The sequence below is a fragment of the Mus pahari genome, chromosome 22, assembly GCF_900095145.1.
Source record: "Mus pahari chromosome 22, PAHARI_EIJ_v1.1, whole genome shotgun sequence".
Lineage (NCBI taxonomy): Eukaryota > Metazoa > Chordata > Mammalia > Rodentia > Muridae > Mus > Mus pahari.
This window is the reverse complement of record NC_034611.1, coordinates 12176639-12182737: the sequence shown is the minus strand read 5'-3', so window position 1 is coordinate 12182737 and position 6099 is coordinate 12176639. Positions and strand designations below refer to the sequence as shown.

At 40.6% G+C, this 6099-nt stretch overlaps 1 pseudogene across 1 annotated transcript; it reads right to left on the bottom strand.

The window, feature by feature from the left end:
• Positions 1-602: 602 nt before the first annotated feature.
• LOC110338910 lies at positions 603-998 on the bottom strand (annotated as a pseudogene). The gene has a single exon (XR_002381318.1). The product of XR_002381318.1 is annotated as a 60S ribosomal protein L34 pseudogene (transcript).
• Between the last annotated feature and the right edge of the window lie 5101 nt (positions 999-6099).

The window sequence follows — 6099 nt, the reverse complement described above, 5'->3', positions numbered from 1 at the left end:
CTATCTCTCAAATCAATTGCAATAACATATTTCTGTCACCCATAATTACCATTAACCATGGTCTTTATTTTATCCAAAGTGAAAGCTGGTCTGTTCCAAGCCCTACCACTGTCTAGCATGCTGCCTTGTAAGCCTCTGCATCCTCAAAGCCACGCTTCACTCATCCTGTTTCCTACTGCATGCCCATGCAATAAGAAACAGCCTACGTAGCTAACATTGCAGTTAAATGAATGACCATTCTTCTCTGAGCCCAGCTGCCCCAAAGACACATTCCATTGATCTAGGGGTAGTGATAATAATGTGGGCATGAGATAGAAGGATCACCTTGAATTCAAGGACAGCCTGGACTACACAGTGAAATCTTTTCTGTGGAAAAGATGAACTGTGCCAATGGGGGACTCATAATCATATTAAGTGATGGGACCCTCATTCCCAGGAGAGGAACTTTCCATACATGTTAACTCACTCACCATTTCTGTTTCAAACCACCAAACCCACTCTACCTCCATCTCACATATGTGTTTAGTTGTTTCTAAAATGTAGAGGAGGAAGAACCCAGACATAGAAAATATTTACCTTCTTTTTTTTTTTTCCAAGTCTCGATTTTTATTACTTTAGAAAAGTTGCAGATCTATTTTGCTTTCTGACTCTGTGCTTGTGCCTTCAACACTTTCACAACGATTTTCTGCTCCTCAATAAGGAAAGCCCGCTTGATCCTGTCACGGACACACTTGGCACACATGGAACCACCATAGGCCCTGCTGACGTGCTTCTTTGACTTAGACAATCTCATAAGGACTTTGGGTCTCACAGCACGAACCCCTCGCAGTCTGCCTGGACACACGCCACATGCGGATTTAGGTGCTTTCCCAACCTTCTTGGTGTAGAGGTAAACAATCCTGTTGCCAGGGGTTCAAGACAGCCTAGTCTTGTTAGAGGCTGTGTTGTAGGAAAGCCTACGACGGTATGTCAAACGCTGGACCATCCTGAGTGCCTCTAAGCACTGTCCCAGGAAGAGGACAATATTTACCTTCTTATTGTATTGTACTTAACTCCTTAGAAAGTGTGTCAGTGAGAACAGGAAAAAAAAAAACTTGGATGTTTCTTCTTTCAAATATCACAGGAGCTGAGTCTATGCAATATGACAAGAACAATAAGCAAAAACCCTTAAAATATAAAAATATTAATGAAAATTCTCCTGGTTCATAGAAAATTGTGGTGGTTTGAATATGAATGGCCCCCATAGGCACATAGATTTGAACACTTGGTCAACAGGAATTGGCACTATTGGGAGGTGTGGCCTTGTTGGAGGAAGTATATCATTTAGAGGTAGACTTTGAGCTAGTCCAAGCTAGGCCCAGTGTCTCTGTCTCTTCCTGCTCCCTTTCCATCTAGATGCAGAATTCTCAGGTACCTCTCCATTACCATGTCTGCCTGTATGCCGCCATGTTCCTGCCATGACAATAATGGACTAGACTTCTGAAATAAGCAAGCCACAATTAAATGTTTTCTTTTATAAAAGTTGCCATGGTTATTGCATCTCTTTGTAGCAATACAACAGGGACCAAGACAATAACATCATTGTCTACAAAGAAAATCTCTAATAGTTTACAACAAAGTTCTAGAATAAGTGAGCTAATTCAAATGCATTTCCAAACAGTTCGCAATTTAAACATAATTTGTAATTACATAAGAACTCACACTTGGACTTAAGTCTAATAAAATATATAAAACATTTATATAGTGAAAGATACAATACATTGGTAAGAGAAATCAAAGAAATCCTAAACAAAGATATAATTCATTGTTAGAATGATAAATTCTGCTAGGGTTAGGTCTTTTCAAATTGAGTTATATATTTCACTCAGTATTTAGTTCCGTTGGGCTTGAACTCAGAGGACAGTCCCATGGTCTCCCAGAGGACTCTCCATCTCCCAGGCGCCCTAGCATACCCAGGATCTTAGGATCACTGGTGAGTGCACCACAACATCTGTTCTAGAAGAACCAGGAGTGCCTGGGGCTAGCTGGAGCACACACACAAGAACCCTGCCTAACCAGTGGCTCAGTGCTGGTCGACCTCGGAGGATATTAGCCCAGAAGCTAAGAACACCAAAGATACAATTTGCAAAACACATGAAACTCCAGAAGGAAGACCAGAGAGTGGATACTTCAAACCTTTTAGAAGGAGGAACAAAATACTCATGAAAGGAGTTACAGAGTTCAGAGCAGAGACTGAAGGAATGGCCATCAAAAACAATGAATTTATGAAATTCTTGGGCAAATGGATGTATCTGGACGATATCATCCTTAGTGAGGTAACCCAATCACAAAAGAAGTCACTTGATATGGACTCACTGATAAGCGGATATTAGCCCAGAAATGTAGAATACCCAAGATACAATTTCCAAAACACAAGAAAACCAAGAAGGAAGACCAACGTGTGGATACTTCATTCCTCCTTAGAATAGGGAACATAATACCCATGAAAGGAGTTACAGAGAATGTTTGGAGCTAAGACGAAGACTATCTGGAGACTACCCCACCCGGGGATCCTCCCCATCATCAGCCACCAAACCCATAAACTATTGCACATGCCAGCAAGATTCTGCTGAAGATACCCTGATATAACCGTCTCCTATGAGGCTATGCCAGTGCCTGGCAAATACAGAAGTGGATGCTCATAGTCATCTATAGGATGGGACACAGGGTCCCCAATGGAGGAGCTAGAGAAAGAACCCATGGTACTGAAGGGCTCTGCAACGCTATAGGTAGAGCAGCAATATGAACTAACCAGTACCCCCAGAGCTCGTGTCTCTAACTGCATATGTAGCAGAAGATGGCCTAGTTGTCCATCATTGGGAAAAGAGGCCCCTAGGCTATGCAAACTTTATATACCCCAGTACAGGGGAAGGCCAGGGCCAAGAAGTGGGAGTGGGTGGGTAGGGGAGCAGGGCAGGGGGAGGGTATAGGGAATTTTCCAGATAGCATTTGAAATGTAAATAAAGAAAATACCTAATAAAGGAAAAAATATATACCGAACATACAATTCAATAATTTTTTTAAAACCTCACCTGAAAAGCAGTAAGAGATTGAATACACCTATTTTTTTAAAGGTACATAGGTGCAAATGAGCTCATGACAATGCTCCAAGTTTTTAGTTATTAGAGAAATAAAAATTTCCATCACAGTAAAAAACTACTTGCTATGTACCCACTAAAAATCAAAGGTTTAAAGACAGCATAAGAGCTGTTGATGAGACCAGGTAACTGGAGGATGTATAACTAACTCACTCCTGCTGGGGCTGTGCATAGCACAAATACTCCAGAGACTAGCTTGGCAGTTTCTCAAGATGTCAAATGTATATTTACATGTGATTCATTCAATTCTACACTGTTGCTTACCTAGATAGATGAACTTCTACGTAGCGATTTTTTCTAGGATGTCTTTAACTGGTTTCTTCAGACTACTTAACTCTGCACGCTCTGATGTCTATCACCTGATGGATAAATAAACAAATTGTGGTACAACTATACTCTAGGTTTTTGCTTAGCAATGAAGCAGAAATAATTAATACATTCACTGCTGTTGCTGAGCCTCAAGTACACTATGTTGAGTAAAATATGTTCCAGATAAAAGAACATATTTAATGTTATTCCATAAGCAAAAAAAAAATGGTAGAGAGAAACCCAGAAGCCTAAACTACAAACTGTAAAGCCAGCTCAATGGCTTCATGAATTAAGACAGTCCTAACTAATAAGAGAAATGAGAATTATCTTGGGTTGACAGACAGGTTGATAGGTGATGGCAAGATACATGCATATGCCTATCAAAACTCATCAAACAGAGAGCTGGTGAAATGGCTAAGAATGCTTGCTCCTCCTGCAGCAGACTAGTGTTCAGTGGCAACGACAAGGAATCTGATGCCTTTTTCTGACATTTAAGAATAACTGCACAAGCCGGGCATGGTGGTGCATGCCTTTAATCCCAGCACTCGGGAGGCAGAGGCAGGTGGATTTCTGAGTTCGAGGCCAGCCTGGTCTACAAAGTGAGTTCCAGGACAGTCAGGGCTATACAGAGAAACCCTGTCTCGAAAAACAAACAAACAAACAAACAAATAAATAAATAAATAAGAATAATGCACATGTGTCCACATACACTCAGGTAGAGACATGGACATATAAACAAGAATAAAAAACATAAATAAATAATATAGCATCATATGCATGCCCAATTATGTATAGGCATAAAGTGGTATGTAGGGAATTTTCCTTAAAAGTTTATTTTGAAGATGTGATTTGTCTTATTGTACCTTCACCCAAAATCAGTCCAGGCCATATCAGCTATATTGCCAGATGTATTGGGAATATGTTTAAATAAAAACAAATCAAGTCTAATGGTCACCAAGGGGAAGTGAAACTCACCTTATTGTTGTGAGTTGCTAATGGTTGTTGGGGGCATTGTTCAGAGAAGGGTGTGTACATAGTGCCTTCAGGTAAGGAACTCAGGCTACCATGTTTGTGTTGGAAGATGGGTATGTGAGTAGCCCAAGTCAAGTGGAGTCCTGGGTTGCTAAGTTATTCCCTATGCTCAATTGCCTCTGTGGTAGGAACAAAATTACACAACTGCATTAATGAAAAATATAGAAAGTAAAGCTATCTACTAATAAGGAAATTTAAATACAATAAATGCCTGAATCAAAGATCAAAAAGGGGGAGAAAATGAACTGTTAGTACCATAGACAGAAATATGAAAAAATCAACTAAAAGAAGAAACAAAATATATGTGGGCAGATGGTTTCTGTCCACGGACACTTGATCCTGTTGATTTGTGATAAGACAAAGCATCAGAGAGGAATCTTTGGAGAGGGCCTGCTGATCTCATAGCAGCTGAGAAGCAAAGAAGCAGACAGTAACCCAATATCCCTTTCCAGTGTCTTGAGGTTTAGAAGGTGGGGTTCTTTGGCTCAGTTAACCTGGAGTTGTTTGTTTGTTTTTTAATCTCTTGGGATGCTGTTTAAAGTTGTATTTCTCTAGAATGTAAAACACAACTCATATTTTATGAGATATGAAAATAGGAGGGATGTGTTAGGAGTGGGAGGGAGAGTGAGACACATTGGATACATGTGTTAAATTGTCCAAAAGGTAAATAAAAGAAAGTCTTTAATTTTTAAAACTTTTCTTACATAAAATCAGACTGTGGGATCTGAAGTTCAATCCTAGTACTGATTCAAGCCGTTCCCTACTGTGAGCCCCTAGGAAACTGGTTACTTCTCTGGCCCTCTTCTTATGTTAAAGACAAAAATCACCATCATTATCATCATCATCATCATCATCATCATCATCATCATCATCATCATCACCACTACCACAACTTAGCAAGCACCAAATTCTAAAAGATCATGAGAAGACAGACCCAGGAAACAATGCGGCATAAGTTCTCTAGGTCCTCTTTTTATTTCCTTCCTCAGATGTTAGAACAGGGACTCCAGCAACATAGAAATGTCAAGATGCAAAATAAGAATGGCAAATGATGTCTGATTTTTCTCACCCATGGACAATGATAGGGGTAGTCTAGCAAGGCAGACGGTTTTCTAACAGTCAACCACAACAGAATACAAACCTGGCCTAACCCCAACTTCACAAAGAAGGAATTCAAGCTCTTCCATGTGAAGACTGTAGCCCTTCCATAGGGTCAAAATGGCCAAGTGAGAAGATATAGCTGTTCTCGCCAGCATGACTAGGCTTCACTCAGTGTCGGTGGAGTCAGCATGGGAAGGTTGTCATCCTGACTCCTTGGAAATAATGATGGGGCCGGTGTCAGAAGAAGTCTTGCAGACAGTTAAGACTTTAACAATTGCCCAGAAAGAATACGGCCATCTTCATCATCACTGAGATGTCACGGAGACCACAGCAAATGCCAGACTCCAACCTTCACCAAGTATCAGGAAAAGCCAACTGTGGAGCTGGCCTTACACACACACACACACAAACACACACACACACACACACACACACACAAACACAAACACACACGCATACATACACACACACACATGCACGCACACACATACACACACACATACACACACACGCACACACA